The sequence below is a fragment of the Protopterus annectens genome, chromosome 2.part0 (assembly GCF_019279795.1).
Source record: "Protopterus annectens isolate FY-2018-M chromosome 2.part0, PAN1.0, whole genome shotgun sequence".
Lineage (NCBI taxonomy): Eukaryota > Metazoa > Chordata > Ceratodontiformes > Protopteridae > Protopterus > Protopterus annectens.
The window spans coordinates 676214214-676232397 of record NC_056728.1 but is presented as its reverse complement, the minus strand read 5'-3'; positions in this window follow the sequence as shown (position 1 = coordinate 676232397).

Here is an 18184-nt window from a genome sequence, read left to right as displayed (position 1 = left end):
CATGGTATTATGCGTCCTAGCTGTGATCCAAGCAAAAGATGTGTATGCAATTGCTAGGCAGAAAAAGCAGTATGCCATACGGTCTGACATAGTCCCTTGTTGTCGACTGGGGTGTCCCATCGTAGGCTAAAGCAGTACATGTATGCTTATTGAGTGTTACTGCTGGTGAATCCAACTCCTGTATGAACTGTAGTACTACCTGAAGCTGTATGCCTAAACAGCACAGTATGGTGTACATCCACATTTCTTGGAACCACTGTTTTGTGTGTTCCCTGTAGATGTCACAGATTACATACCTCAGGCATAAGGTCTTGTAAGTACTGACACACAGTACTGTAAGGTACACAGGTAAAGGTCACCTGGGTTGCCTTACCTTTGTGTCTGGTATGTATGTCTAATGTGTGTGTGGTTATGCCTGTACCATGGCCTCGGTCATATGTGTGTTACAGGATATAACTGCATATCTAGCAACATGTATAGTCTAGTACAGCAGTAAGCCACCTATATTAATGAATGTGCACATATGTTAGGTAGGGGTCTGCCATCAATGACTAGTGTGGTATTCTGGTAATACTGTCACTGGACTTTACAATCATTGCAACGGATTACATATTTCTTGATACATTAGCTTGATATATACCTCCTGTGGCTTGGTGGTGCATTGTGTTGCATACATTGTGCCATGTACTGTTGTATAGTCTTACATACTATTTTAACTTTCTTGCTGTGCAAAACATGGTTTGAAATATAGAGTGTGCCAGGCACTGTCAGGCAGTTGTGGGTTGAGAACTGATATGTGGTATTGAAAGTGTGTATCTTCTGACAGCCAATAGGTTGCTATATATGGCAGTTAATTGATATCTGTACTTTAGAATGTTACGTGTGCCACACGACTTGCTCACACATATTGTTTCATTATCTTCCATGGTCATGTAACCATCGTAATCCCGCCTATAGCACAGCAGAGGAAGAACAGATCACAGCGAGCTTGGTGCAGCACTATGTCCTGCTGTTTTCCAGAACCAGCCAGGACCAGCATGAGCGGACTGCACTGTGGCAAGATCTTGTCCATAGGGTAAATGACATAGGCATGCATAACCGGACATATGAGCAGGTACGCCATCACTGCAGTGATTTAATTAGACATATCCGGCAGCGTGCGTCTGATATCCGAAGACAACAGCTTGCCACAGGTGGGGGGGGTAGTCATCCATCCCCCCCTCACCAGAGTGGAGGAGCAGCTCCTGAGCCAGGTGGCTCCTGGCCAACAACAACAACAAGTAACATGTATCATCATGGAGGCCAGAGCCACCCAGCAAGTTGACATGGAGCATGCAGGTAACATGGCATAGCTGTAGACTACTGTTACATCTATTGCTGGAGCATGCTTATGTGAGATGTGTACTGTGTAGTTAGACAATGTGGTGCCTAGTGTTGTGCAATACTAATAATTAGGAATATAATCTGTAGGCCTGTGACTGTCAACCGTTGTACTACTGTAAGATTGCAAACACACAGTAGCAATGCCACAGTTGTTGCCACTGGCAAAGTGTCTCATATCCTTGTAGGTCCCTCTGGAGTGACAGCAAGGCAGCAGACCCATGCTGGTGAGTGTGTTCTACCTTTAATATTGCTAATTAAATGTGCATGTCATAGGTGAGGTGTAGGCCATGTACACGTAACACACCTATGCATAATGCATGCTATGCATGTTTGTTGTGAGACTATGCACATCCCAGTAATGTGGGTAGCTGCCTAAAACACATACAAAACACAGAGCATCCCACACAATTGTGGCAACACTGTAGTGGACATTGGATAGGCAGAGTCGATACACATGCACACAACATACACAACTTTGTCATACGCAGTACACGTTAACATGCTACACATGGCGTATTCAGACACCCACTGTAAGGTCACACTACAGTATCCCAAATGTCATCCACACAGCACACATAATATACCTGAGGGGTAGATGCTTCACATGTGACTGTGCGACACTCTTCAACACATAACACATTCATGTTAAGCAATGCCCCCTATTGTGCACCTTACAAACCCATGTAACAACTGGCTGTGAAATGGTGAATGTAGCCATGGTACTGCAGTTCCGGTACAGCATGGTATGTGCCGGTGTGGCACACATTAGTAGCCTTGAGTGACCACATGATGCTGCATGATGATGGCTCATGGTAGTACAACCCATCCAGTTACAGTGACCACAGTACTACACATAAAATTACCTGCTATGCACCTCAATGTTGTGTGTGTGTGCAAACATATGCACCTATACAGAATATGCATAGCAATCACCATTTGCACAAAGTGGCACATATATGTCTTGTAATGCTATTGAGTGTATAGGTCACATGACACACACTGTGTCTGTGTGATGTTTAATGTTGCAGTTGTGTTGTAGCATGCCATGTCATGTCTGGCACTGGCATGTCCACAATATGCCCTACACTCACCATAACCACTGTACAATGGCTATGTTGAGCAATGGTATTCCATCAGGTATACATGCACCACTCATCCTGTGTGTATACATAGCATGCATGTGCTAAACCTGTGTCCACAATTATCTACTAAAGACACAGATGCTCTAATCAGAAATGGATATCTATGTGACACACAGATACACATCCAGCCATGGTATGTATACCTGTGAGAGATGGTGCACAGGACATTGCAGAGCTTTTAATACTTGCACAGCAATGTCATGTCCATGTACACAGTGCGTTCCAGAGTGAGGCCAATCACTGAACAACAACACACATGCATCAAAGACATGTATACTGTTATTGGCAAGGGCTGTCTACACCTGCACTGCATGCTGTTGGGAAACACACGTCCTGCATGCTGACATGTGTGATATAACTGTTTGCCTTGTGATACTGTACCCCACCATCACCCGCTATTGAGTATGTCCTGGATTGCTGGTGGTGTGCGTGTGTGTGTGTGTGTGTGTGTGTGTGTGTGTGTGTGTGTGTGTGTGTGTCTGTTTTAGTGAGGAGTGCATTTGTGTGCATGTGTGCATGTGTGCATGTGTGCATGTGTTCATGTGTTCATGTGTTCATGTGTGCATGTGTGCATGTGTGCATGTGTTCATGTGTGCATGTGTTCATGTGTGCATGTGTTCATGTGTGCATGTGTTCATGTGTGCATGTGTTCATGTGTGCATGTGTGCATGTGTGCCGACATCATGTACAGGTCGTAAAGTGTGTTTCCTGTCTTCCTCTCACAGGTTCTGACTTTGAGCTGGTTCACTGCAGCAGGGAAACTGATGTCACTGAGCAAAATAGTGATACTGATGATAGGTGTGTTGAGGCACAGGCATGTTTGCCAGGGTCTGTCGTTGGGCCACCAATCGACAGTACACAAGTGTCCACCCCATCCATGCACACAGTCACACTGCCAATACATCCATCACCAATGCCCTTAGCTGAGGGACAGCGTACAGTCGGCATTGGCCAGGACAGTGTGGTATCCATGGCACATGCATCCCAACACAGCAGCCATACCCAGATGTCTGGAAGGGTATCACATAGGCAGATGTCCAGGGGTTCTCATCGGAGCACTGCTGCTCATCATGCCACTGGCAGACGTGCCACAGGTCTTACAACCTCACGCATGTTCCAGGCTGTCATAGAGGCACAGGTACGTATGGAACGGTACACCAGACAGGGACTAAGGGCACAGAGGGCACATAACACCGCCGTCATTGACAGTATCCGTGACCTAGCAGGTGCCATCTGTAATTACTCTGAGGTCACTGATAGACATAGGGGAGAGACATTAGATGTCCTCTGCAATGTCATATCCATGTGTCAGGACAGTGCGGGACGGCTGAGTCATCGACGTGGACATATGCCTGCAACATCAGCAGCTGGCAGTCGCCGCGGACTTCCATCAAGTCACAGCAGCTCCCATAGTGCCAGTACCAGCCCCAGCAATGTTGGGGGTGGGATGTCCATAAACATCCTAGAAGACCACTTGCACGTGGCTCTGGACAGTCCCAGCAGGGACTTGGGTCCAGTGTACATCCATCTACCTCTGGGGATAGTACCCAGTCTGGCTTAGTACCTGATAGTGTCAGTAGCACCCCTGCCAGGACCAGGTACCGTATCCGTGGCCAGAGATGGTGATCTATAAAGCCTGGCAGGTATAGTCTGTGGCTGTCCCACAAATACCCATATATGGCGGCCACATGGTGGAACTGTGTGCATACAGACACACACACACACATAAACCAGACACCTAGGGCTAACACATATCCGCACACATTACATCAACATTGGCCCATAGCAGTGCCCTTGCCCCTCACACACACACACACACACACACACACACACACACACACACACACACACACACACACACACACACACACACACACACACACACACATACACACATGTCGATTGGATGGCTCACTGTAGGCCTCTGGCAAACTAACAATACACCCTGTGCATATGATGAAACCTGTGCCACCTCCTGGCATCTGTAACATCGATGCAGGAACAGGCTACCATTGTGCTGATGCACAGGGTGACTTTATAGCAGTATAGCAATGTTAGCATGCTGTCAGCAGTAGAGTGTAATGATATGCTTGAAGGTGTAGCTGAGCAGGCATGATGCATTAAAGCTATGATTGTCAATGTAGTATTGTTTACACCAAGGTTAGTTCCAATAGTGTATTGTCCGCCCATGTGCCACTTGGCTGATGTGTGCAGTATTGGCAGCATGTGTTAGAGAGTGGACAGTATGTGCAGGATGTGTGTAGCACAGATTTGCAGGTGTACATTTGTGAACCTGGTGGAGGTGCACTGTCTGCATGTACGTGCATAGTGGACACATGGACAGGGTGACATGCCCTGTATTACACAGTGTTAACACTACATAGTTTCTATTGGTGGCCAGTATGCATTGTAGTACACACATTTAGGAACCTGACTACACGTGTGTATGACATGGTTTGACACTATGCTGTGGGTGATACTGTTACTATCTGTCATTGTTTTGCATTCTGGTAGTATACATAACTTCAACAGCCTGACCATAGCCAATCGTTAGATGATGTCTTGACAACTGACACACAGATGTAGGGCACACAGAAACATTTGGATCCTTCAGGTACTATACTATGCCAGTAACCAGTGGCATTCACCTGCACCCATTACTGAGACCAATCCTGTTTGGCATATAGCTCTCGTAGGTACAAGCAATCACAGTAGGGATATGTCTGTCCATTTCTGGTAATGCATACTGTGGCCTATAATGCATTCTCCAGATGACACACACATCCTCCACAAGGGTATCATACAGACAGATAACTGTTGTCAAACCCATGCTGTAAAGCTATAAGCCAAACTAAGCATAGTCATCCACCTGTACGGAACATATTATCCCCACAGTACCACATAGGTAGTAGCCACCAACATGATGAACAGGTACCGATGTGTACATGCAACCAAGTGTTACGTCATCTCTCCTTTGATAATCACATTTCCAAAGGTATTTTGAAATCCCTCGGTGGATCACATAAGCAATAAGGGGTCTGCATGCATAACCACAAAGGTTGTTGTACACCTATAATGAATAGTCATCTTTGACAGACTTTGCTGCGTTTGAACAGGTCTGACATATACCTCGGCCATAAACCCTCACTCACACATTTCAATAGAAACCGTAATGAGTGAGTGTGACATGGATGACTTAGGCCAGGGATCACTGCAGTGGATGGCCTTGTCACAAGCATACAGGTGTGACCTAAGGTCTGGGAAGCAGCAGCACAGTCTGGCAAAGATGACAGCTGTATTCTTGGAGAAAGCAGGGTTCCCACACATGCAATAATTGAGGTAACATGTACGTATATGTATTTGCCACACAGCTAGCTCACATGTGCAATGCATACTGATATGTCATACAGTAGTTAAAGCAAAACCCACAACACAGTGACATACACATACTGCACACACACTCACCAAGTGCAGGATTCAAAGCCCTACCTAACTACTTCATGATACTAGAGAAGTTCGCATTAACACGATGCGCTAGACACATTACTGGGAGTTCTGTTTTCCACAGGTATATTTGTAGGATGCTGACATCATCAGACTTGACAAAGATAAGTATACCACTGGTAAGGTGTTTTACTACTCTACAAAAAGGTTGCTCCTCTGCAAGGTAATTACACACACACAGTTGTCAAGTGCAAGATTCAAATCCCTACCTTATTACTTCATGATACTAGAGGAATACGCATTAACACGACACACTATACACATTACTGGAAGGTATCTTTTCCATAGGTATATTTGTAGGATGGTGACATCATTAGACTTGACAAAGATAAGTTTACCACTTGTAAGTTGTTCTACTACTCTATAAAAAGGTTGCTCCTTCCCAAGGACACCACACACAAACACACTTGTCAAGTGCAGGATTCAAACCCCTATCTAACTACTTCATGAAATTAGAGGAGTACAAAGATTAGTTTACCACTTTTAAGGAGTTTTACTACTTTCCAAAACAGTTGCTCTTTCCTAAGGAGGCCACACACAAACTTGTCAAGTGCAGTATTCAAACCCCTATCTAACTACTTTATGATACTACAGAAGTACGCATTTACATGACGCGCTATACACATTACTGTGACTTATTCTTTCCACAGGTATATTTGTAGGATGGTGACATCATCAGACGATACAAAGTGGGTTACATTAGGTGACATTAGGTGGGTTACATTGAAGGAATGTCTAAACACTTTGGCCATGTGATCATCAAAGGGGAGTTTACTATCTACCTGTGTCCCCAGGGCCATAATGACTTTCTCCGTACATACTGGATTACCATCTATGTGGTAATTTGTGTGCACTTTGTTTTAGCCAAAGTGGATGACTATGCATTCTTTGGCATTCGGCTTGAGGGCATTGTTTTGACACCAGGTATCTGTCTCTGTAAGACACTTCGGGAGGATGTCTGTGTCAGCCATACAGTCGATTATGGACGACAGTTACCTGTCATCTGCAAACCTGTTCAGCCATACACCTCTCATGCTTGCTTGTACCTCTGAGCAGTATCTACTGAACAGGTGGGGTCCCAGGACAAAGGCCTGTGGGATGCCATTTGTGACTGGCTTAGAGTTGGATATGGCACCTGCAGCTCTGAACATGTGTGTTTGATCTGTGAGCCACTTGGCCACCCATCCTGTGACATAGCTGTTAATGTTCAAGCTGTTACACATGTCCATGATGACAGAGTGGGGAATGGTGTAGAAAGACCTTAGTGAGGTCCAGGTGGGCTGTGTGGACTACTTTCACCTCCATCTATGTCCTTGGTAACTGTTTGAAATAAGTCAACTAGGTTTAGGAGGCAGGATCTACCTTTAACAAGGCAAAGTTGTGTAGAGTCCAGTGTCTGGAGGTCTCCAATGTCTCAGTTTATGGGTTCCATGACAATTTGATCAATAGCTCTGTAGGCCAGGCTGAGTAGACATATTGGGCAATGGTTTCCAGGTTCTGTTGTGGCACCCCCTTTGTGGAGCTGGATGACTGTTAGTGTATGTCATTCTTTGGGTACATAATCTGTGGTATGCTTGAGTCTGGACAGTGAATGTAGGTGAGGGTGTAGTTCCTTTTGGGCCTAGTGTAAGACGCAGCCTGGGACACCATCCAGTCCCATTGATGCTGTGTTCTTAGCTTCGGTGAGGGCTGTCTTTACCTGCATGTCCATGACATCTGGGGCTCTGCATCCTTCTGTGATGGACACAGGTCCTTTTGGGGGTGATGGGGGGGAGTTTACACTGAACTTGTCCCCCTGGATGTGGGCAATGAACGTTGGTTTGGTGTATTTCTTTCCATTTTTCAGTAGCTGACAGCATATTTGGAAGTTGACACCTACATGTCTGGTATAGCTACCAAAGGCTTTGTGGTTGTTATTCTTACATTCCTTGGCTATTTGTCTTTAGAAACTGTCCTTGGATTATTTTATGAGCGATCATTGTTTCTTCCTGATAATGATCAGTGATGCCTTTCCTTTAGTGAAGTTGGCTCTATCATATGTTCGTTTCCTCCTTCGGTTGTCTCGCTTACTTATGGCCAACAACTGCCTGATTGTTGTCCTATTTTTGGAGGAGTGCATCTTGGTTTTATTTGTGATGTCTCATTCCATGCATCCCTGTAGATGCTCACAGAATGCACTTGTAAATGATTCTGCAGATTGTATACCATTATCCTATAGCAAGAGGTCTTTGGAACATTCCACTTTGGTCTTGGGAAGTGTGCAATTTGCTTTTGCAAATGTCTTCACAGTGGTTTCATTGACTTGGTGGGGGGGCGGGATGTGGATGTCCAGTGTGATTACTTAATGATCTGATATTACCAGAGAGGGGTTTATCTCTATTGTGGAACACTGGTACCCTATGTTGGTGATGATCTTGTCCAGTATGTTGTCACCTCTAGTGGGCATGGTGACCAACTGTTCCAGGGTGTTAGAGTTTTTAAACTCTAGGAAACATTGGGCAAAGGACGTTGTACACGAGTAATTCCCCCACTCAGTGTTTGGGTAGTTGTAATCTCCTCATATAATGGTGTTTGATAGGACCTTTATATTTTCCACTGTTCTCCGGAATACTGAGTGAGGTTCCTGAGACAAGGTACGTGATCTGTAGCAGGCTACAATCTGATGAGCAGCTTTGCCCAATGTTAGTTGCACTTGCATGGTCTCCAAGGCCTCTTGCTGTGCCACTAACCTGAAGGTGTGGCTATCCATAAGGTAAATTGGCACACCCCTTCCTTTTGTATTTCACTCATGGTTTTGGGTCCGAAGGTCAGAGGGATTGTGAGTGTTTTACGTGGAGCATATCCAACAGCTCTGTGTTTGACATAGCTTTGTATGTTAGGTAGTGAACACCTCTGAGTAGCGATATGCAAGGGAGTATGGATGGAGCATTTTGAGATTGTCTGTGTATGGCATGTATTTCAGGTTACTAATGCTCTTTTTGAGGTATTGCTGCTGGCTTTACAGTTGTTGTAGTTGTCTTGTGAGGTACATAGCAAAAGTGGCATTGTACTCTATTATAGTTCTAGTGAGTAATGAGTAGAGGGGATCAATGTCCTCTTCTATTCTGCATGAGACACATTTTTGTGATGAGGTGTGCCACATAGGAGGGTTTCCTGACTACTGTAGGAATGTGATTATCACAGATGTGTCCACTGTCCACCTGTGACCCAAGGTCTCTTGTCACACTTTCAGTGTGAAGTATACTACTACCTATGTTGTAGTTCTTGGCTACAGAGTTTTTAACAAAGGGGATGACAATGCACCTTTTGGCATTGAGCTAGAGCCCATGGCTTTGACAACAGCCATCTGTCTCAGTGTGGCCCTTCTGTAGGATGTCCACATTTTTAGCGTTTTCAATTATGGCTCCTAGTTTGCAGTCCTCTGGAAACTTCAGTAGCCACAGACCTTCCATGTTAATGTTTACTTCAGGGAAGTAGATACTACACAGCCTGGGAAGTTATCTGGTCCCATGGCTGCTGTGATAATGGCTTTGGAGAGTGTTTTTTACCTGTGCAGCCGTGATGGCAGCAACTTTGCAGTCTTCCATTATAGAGATGTGCTCTTTCATGGGTGAGAGGGGGGTAAAGTTAACACTGATCCTATCTGCCAGGATGTTGGCAATATCAGTTGGCTCTGTACATTTAGTGCCATTGAGCTGTAACTCAGAACAGATCTGAGTGTAACCATGACATGGACCTATCTGTTGGGCAGAGATCTCCTGAGTAGACAGTATGCAACAGAGTACAGATTGTTACATTCAGTCTTGTTGCATGGGGCAACTATTTGTGGCCAGTAATCCTCTTATTAAGGTACTTCATTGGTCTTTCTAGCTGCTGAATGTGCCTAGTCAGATTCATCACAAGTGTGCTGTGATACTCTCTGACAGGTCTTATAACTGCTGAGTAGTAGGAACCTCCTTTGACCTACATGCACAGACCTTGGCAGTTTGTGTGAACACATAGCATGATTTTCTGACCACTTTGTGAATGTGTTTCTGGAAGTAGAGATGACTATCCACATTTGTCCATAGATCCCTTATTATCACATCCGTATTTAGCCTAAGTGTGTGAGCATGCCCAGTATGACCTTTCAGTATGTTGCTGCCTGACATTTGCTTTGTTTCTTTAAGTGTGTGAGCATGCCCAGTATAACCTTTCAGTGTGATGCTGAATGAAATCCACTACATTTGTTGGAGTGTGTGAGCACGTCCAGTATAGACATTTATACTATATGTGTATGGAAAATCAAGTTGTATTTTTACAGCAGGGCTCACCTTTGTGTCATAGATCAACAAGGATCATGCTGTGCCTGCAGGGCTTCCGTGAGACACTTTGCATAGACTTATCAACATTTCTACATACAGTGGGAGACAGCTATTCTTTGTACATTTTTACCCGGGGACACACATGATTGTTACTGTGGGTGTACATAGGATGTGGGTTTCATCTGACACTTATACACATTTGCTATGCCTGCACTGCTATGTACAGGACACCATTTCAGTCTGTACTGTTGCCTATTGTACTGGCTTGAGGCATACTACTGTACTACAGATCTTAGCATCCAATGTCATGTATATTAGATTGCGACTTCATAGCCTACACAAGCCACATCACACCGCCTGGCCTGATGTTTTCTGTCTGCATAGGCGTGTGGGGGAGGTTATCCATTTGCCTCTTTAGGGGCATGATACAGCATTTCTTTGTGTTTCAATTAGTGTACAATTGTTTTGCTGTGTCTGTGCCTCTGAAATGCTGTCATGGCTTAGTGGTTCAGTTCTGTGACTATAGTGCACAGTATCCTGGGTTCGAGCCCTGTCACTGCCTTTTATTTTCATGCTGGGCAGACCAGACTGCTCAAGGAACAGTAAAGCAGATATGATCATGTTTAACTGACTTTGCTCAACTTTGCCTGACCTTGCCCAACATTGCTCAACTTTGCCCGATGTTGCACTAGTTAGCACGAGCAATTTTGTTTACATATACTAGATATTGGTAAAAGCTGATTAGCACTGCTTTATATTGCTTAAAACATGGCAATCATGCCTCAGGTGGTGCTTCAGGGCTGCCTATGTCGGATGCAAATACTACACTCCCTACACATGTTTGGAAACAGGTAGTGTCAAGTTAGGCATCCCTTTTATTTTATGTGCAAGTCAGAGAGAGGTATAATTTCCAGGGTTCCTACTGAGCCAGTGTATGTGCTATACGTTTCCTCTTTGCCAAGACCAAGGCATACTGGGCATGCCTCATTCTGCCTACTGGGGCAGGCTCAGGTTGTTCCTCCTCCAAGTCACGCTGTGCCTGTGCAGGCCTTGGCAATGGTGGGGGGGCTGCTTGGCCCTGCCCCCTGGAGTTCCTATTGCAGCTGTTTTTGTAGGATCGTATTGTGTAGCATGGCACATACCATGACAATTTGGGTAAATATAGTTGGTGAGTAGTGCAAGGCTCCATCAGATGTGTCCAGGCACCGGAACCGTGACTTGAGCATCCCAAACATATGCTCAATTACATTTCATGTTTGTGCGTGTGCCTCATTATGGAGTTCTTATTCAGGTGTGTGTGCATTTCTGATGGGTGTCATGAGCCACGGCTCCAGTGCGTATCCAGCATCACCCACTAGGTGACCGTCAGGGATGTCCCCGTTGGCAAATGTCTGGTACATCTGCGACAGATGCCAGATATGGGAACTGTGGTAGCTTCCAGGGCAGCCAGCACACACATTCAGTATTATGCTCTGAGCATCGCACACGACCTGGCAGTTGATGGAGTGGAAGCCATTGCAGTTGATGTAGGCCCTACCCCACTCACCAGCTGGTGCTTTGATGTGCATATGCATGCAGTCAATTGCACCCACTACCTCAGGGTATTCCACTATTTGATGGAAGAGACTCATATTGCTGGCCAATACCTCACGGGAATTGGGGAAATATACATGATCACTGACATGTGATGGCATGGCATTCAGGAACTGGTGCAGTACCCTGGATGCTGATGCCTGTGAAATCCCCATCATATCACCAGTTTGTCTCTGGAAGGTACCTGTTGCTAGTATTCTTAGGCCAACACATACCTTGGTTTCCACTGGGATGGGTTCCCCTGTTGGTTCTGTGTGTGAGGCGTGGCCTGCACAGCTCAACAATTTGCTGCAGGAGCTCTCTGTCCACTCTATAGCGCTCCACTATCTCCATCTCATGTAGCCCCTGGTAGGTTACCCTGGGTCTGTACACTCTTCTCTGTCTCCTCACTGTGGGTTGCTCAGCAGCATTCACAATGGCACCACCCTCAGCATCTTGCACATGTCGCCTTATAATAGCAATGGCAGCCCCTAACATTATTTTATCTCAGTTAAGCTTTTTAAGTTTTCACTTCTCTTTATAGACTGCAGTGTTGCAGTGTTTCTGAGAAAAACATGGAGGAATGTTGTTTGCAGAGTTTTAAGTGCTGGGCTAGGTTGGACTAGTGTACTGCCCGTGAAACTGCCTGATTCTGATTGATTTCACCTGGCAGCTCTGCTAGTTTTCCTTGGTTAACTTCCTACTACTTCTTTTCCTTCCTTTTCCCATTTCTGTTTCCACAGGGGGCAGAGCCGTGCAAACACGTGCACACGCATGCACACGTGTGCACACGCGCGCACACAGGCTTACACAAGCTTACACAGGCTTAGGTGGGTGCACATTCATGTATACAGGCTTAGACAGCCGTACACGGGCACACACACATGCACACAGGCTTAGACGGGTTTACAGGCGCGCACACGCGTGCGCACAGTGTATGCAGCTTTGCAAGAAACTTTAGTGATAGCCACGGCGTACACCTTCGGTTTCTGGGTTTCAGTTTAGACAACTGTAGACACACCTATTCCAGTCCTGAGTAACTCACAGCAAACACATGCCACTCTGCTCCAATAAGCTTACAGTCTTTTTGATACATACCCTCTCATGATGTCACCTATCTTCTACTCTGTTACTCCCCTAATCCTACTCTTACACTCTAAGGACATGGTTCACATGGCAGGCAAAATTGGGATTCACTATCCTTATACTCATTTGCATAGGATTGCCTACTAATGCTTGGTTACATCTCTCAGACTGAGCTTCCCCCTTAGCAACCACTGCTCAGTAGCCATGTTGTCTTCAGCCTGCCATTCACCTGCATGGCAGATGAATATTTTGAATAAAATGCCTATTTGTGGCTTTTATTTTTTGTTTTTCTGTTTTTTAGAGCACCGCACACTTAAACATTGGAGATTGAGGAAAAAAAAGAATTATATTTTATTATATTGCAACAGATAAAAATGCCAATGGCCGTATATTTGGTCATTGGCATGCTTCCTCAACTGGATGCATCCTTTATTTGGAGCTGTCATAGATCCGTTTTGCTATTTGCAGAACGGTACTCAGTTACCAACCGAGTACATTTCTGAAAATAACACTACTCTTACTTAGACAGGTTAGTGTTTCCTGGATCGCAAATTTACCTCATTTGCATAGCTTTCAGCAGCAAATGAGGTAATGTTCATAAACTAACACTGTCCGTGCAAGAGTCATTTTAGAAGCTCTCTTGCACGCCCCTGCCGGCTGTTCCTGGATCGCTCGGCAGACATGTTGGCTGGCTGGAGACTTACTCTACTCTTAGACTACGTGCAAGCCTTCGTGAATCCAGCCCAAGGCAAAAACAGTTAAAAATACACTTAAAACAGCTTTAAATGACTACAAATAATCAGAAAAGGCTTTTGCATGTTAGTGTGTAGCCTACAACAGTTAAACAAATTATTTAAACAAAACACAACTTTTTAAAAGTGCAGGCAGTCAAATAAGTACAATATGTGAAAAAAACAAGCTTTTAAATCACAATAAATGCTGGAGAATCTGCGTTTAGGTGGAAAGCAGTTAAGTACAGCAAGAAAGTACAGAAAACTGATACTTAATCACTCCAAAGTCTCTCTTCTAAGCTAGAAGTTTAAGGTTTTCTAGTGCTACCCAGTAGGTTAGTTACAGGAAAGATGGGAAACAAGTGCAGATGTAGTCTTTTAAACCAGAAAGTTGAATGAGATGGACAAACTGTCCAAATGGTCAATAAACTACAATTTCTGGGCCAAGAACCTCTCCTCTCGTGGTAGACATGCTACCTAGTGCTTACCACTCCCACTGATAAGCTAGAAGGCTTTCTTCCAACACAGAAAGGCTTGCAGGGCTCAGAAGCTTACCAACATTCCTGGATACAGCAACTCTGTATCTGGACTAGGCTAGTTACAGGAAAGGTGGGAAACAAGTGCAAGTGTGTTTTTTAAACCAGAACGTTGAAAGAGATGGAAAAAAACTGCCCAAACGGCCAGTAGCTACAATTTCTGGGCCAGGAACCACTCTTCTTGTGGTAGATAGGCTACCTAATGCTTACCACTCTCACTGATAAGTTAGAAGGCTTCCCTCCAACACAGAAAGGCGTGGGCAGCTCAGAAGCTTACAAAGAGTCCTGGATACAGCAAATCTGTACCTGGACTAGACTAGTTACAGGAAAGGTGGGGAACAAGTACAAACGTAGGCTTTTAAGCCAGCAAGTTGAAAGAGATGGAAAACTACCCAAACGGCAAAATAAACTACAAATTCTGGGCCAAAACTCACTCTTCCTGTGGAGGATAGGCTACCTAGTGCTTACCACTCCCACTGATAAGCTAGAAGGCTTCCCTCCAACACAGAAAGGCTTGGGGGGCTCAGAAGCTTACTAACAATCCTGGATACAGCAACTCTGTAACCAGACTAGGCTAGTTATAGGAAAGGTGGGAAACAGGCACAAGTGCGGCTTTCAAACCAGAAAGTTGAAAGAGATGGAAAAAACTGCTCAAACAGCCAATAGCTACAATATCTTGGCCAGAGACCACTCCTCTTGTGATAGGCTACCTGATGCTTACCACTCCCATTGATAAGCTAAAAGGGTTCACTCCAACACGGAAAGGCTTGGGAGGCTCAAAAACCAGATCAAAAGGAACTGCCAAAAATACTAAAAACTCTGATCAAAAGGAACTCAAAAGCTTACAAAGAGTCCTGGATACAGCAAATCTGTACCTGGACTAGACTAGCAACAGGAAAGGCAGGAAACAAGCACAAACACATACTTTTAATTCAGAAGGTTGAAAGAGATGGAAAAGCTTCCCAAACGGCCAATAAACCATAATTTCTGGGCAAGAAACCACTCCTGCTGTGGTAGATAGATTACCTAGTGCTTACCACTCCCACTGATAAGCTAGAAGGCATCTCTCCAACACAGAAGGGCTTGGGGAGCTCAGAAGCTTACCAACAGTCCTGGATACAGCAAATCTGTACCTGGACTACACTAGTTATAGGAAAGGCAGGGACCAAACGCAAAACGGGCTTTTAACCAGAAAGTAGAAAGAGATGGAAAAACTGCTCAAATGGCCAATGGACTACAATTTCAGGGCCAAAACCCACTCTTCCCATGGTAGATAGGCTACTTAGTGCTTACCACTCCCACTGATAAGCTAGAAGGCTTCCCTCCAACACAGAAAGGCTTGGGGGGCACAGAAGCTTAACAACAGTCCTGGATACAGCAAGTCTGTATCTGGACTTGACTAGTAACAGGAAAGGCAGGAAACAAGCTTATAATTTTTTTTTGTTAAAGAAAAGCAGCTAAAACAGCAGTAAATACATTTCAAATTGTAGTGCAGGCCAGCACACCCAAGTGTGTAGCAACACTACGGCAAATACAGTTCAAATGAATGCAATTAAATTAACAAATGACTAAAAAACAAGTGCAGAAGACAGTAAATTAGAAGGCTACTAACAAGCAGCAATAAGTGCAGAGTAAGAGCAACTGAACAGATAGCACGCAGAAGAGCAACTAAGACAGTTACAGTAGGAGCAGCTGAATAATAAAAAAAAAATATATATATATATATACATACATATATATATATATATATATATATATATATATATATATATATATATGGGTCCCCTTCTAAAGACCGAACCGATGATTCCCCGACACAGAAATCACCGACGCCAGATAACCGACAGGTATACCGACAGGGTGATTCCGACAGCGGAAAGACCGACAAGGGTAATGTGTGATCAGTGACGGAGGTAGGAGTGGTCAGATAAGTGAGTTAGGTTAGGGTGCAGGTAAGGTGTCGGAGCTTGGGCTAGGGGGAGTTAGGGTGCAGGTAGGTGAAGTGTGTTAGTGTCGGAGCTTGGGCTAGGGGTGGGTAAGTGAGTTAGGGTTAGGGTGCAGGTAGGTGAAGTGTGCGTTAGTGTCGGAGCTTGGGCTAGGGGTGGGTAAGTGAGTTAGGGTTAGGGTGCAGGTAGGTGAAGTGTGCGATAGTGTCGGACCTTAGGGTTAGGGTTTGGGTCAGGGCTAGTGTGTATGCTATGTAGTGTAGTGTGTTGTTTACGTTCCGTGTGTCGGTGTTATGGTGTTCGGTGTTTCGCGTTGTCGGGTTTGTGTGTTGTCGGTGTTCTGGCGTCGGTGATTTCTGTGTCGGGGAATCGTCGGTTCGGTCTTTAGAAGGGGACTCATATATATATATATATATATTTTTTTTTTTTTTTTTTTTTTTTTTGAGGGAGGGAACAGAGCAGGATTAAGAGGCTACAGGGGTTGTCCTTCACAAATGCTCTCTTTGTACACAGTAGGAGTGCCTGAAATCTGAATATGATCTCACTGCACTCAGTTGAGTGAGCAAATTAGATGGGCCCTGAAGGGGTATCCAAATACAAATCTAAAAGAGGGGCGGGCAATTTCAAAGCCACCAACATTAACACCAAAACAAGAACAGGGAGTGTGGGTGGGAACTAACTGTAGATAGACAGCCACAACTTCAGTTGAGTTAATGTTCAGTGAAAAACACAAATAAATAAATTAAATACAGTATTATATGCAAAAGAGCAGATAAAAGTGTACTTAAATTCACTTATACGTCCAGCTGATTTCAGGTAGATGTTAGCCGGCCAAAGCTCTGATATTAAGCAGAGATAACTCAAAATGTACCACTTATATAAGGCAAGACAGAATGTCAGTGATGAGTCGAAACTACCCCCCACTGCTATCAATGGCTACACAGAAATTCTAAAAGTACTTATGTCCTATGTTCACAAAAACTCCAGCATGCACCAATTTTAATTACAGGACTTTAATTCACATGTAGTACCATAATGTTGTATTTGTGTTACAGTAACAGAACTATCCAGTGACTGAGAAAGCACACCTATTATGGGTTCACAAAATGTTTTAGCATGCTATTTTACCAACACAGTACATACATAAAACACTCATCAACATGTGTGATGTTTTTTTAATTGCATAGGTCCCACAACATCTAAACATCAACAACTCATGTCACAAACATGTCTCCATATCCTGTTATTGTGATCCATAATTTTTGTGTGGATCTGCCTCCTGGTATGACTCTGAAGTATACTTATATATTGTTGTTTGTGTGCCATGTTAACTTACAGATACATCATCACAAGACATGGGGCAAGTAGCTGCACATACAGGCAGACCTGGTAGGATTGTTCATATGGTTGATATTGTGCAGCACTGGTTAGCACACCTGTGATCTAAAGTATTAATGTTACCATGTTCCCTACATAGTTGCATCCTGCTGGCATATGTACCATTTGTCACATAATTGTCTCCATATCCTGTTATTGTGATCCATACTAGTTGTGTGCCTCTGCCTCCTGTTATGACTGTGGAGTGTACTTATATATTGTTGTTTGTGTGCCATGTTATAATACAGGATCTGCATTACAACAGATGATACGCTCCTCAAACAGGGATGGTGTACCTAGTAAGGAAGTCTATATGGCTCTTACAATTCATTATTGATAATTACATCTGTGCACTTCATGACTACTGTGGTCTTCTTCACCTGCACAGGACACCTGCACATCATCATCACCCCTTTAGTATGTGTCTATCTTATTTGCTGTGTCTTAGACCTCAGGTGAAATGTTACATGATGCCTTGTATGAGCTTAATAATGATATGTGTTTGTCTATCTTTTCATATGACAGTGGCATTTCAACCCTCATCATCAGTGGTGGAGTTACATGTGGACATGTCAAGGTAGGTTTTAGTACTTGTATTCACCT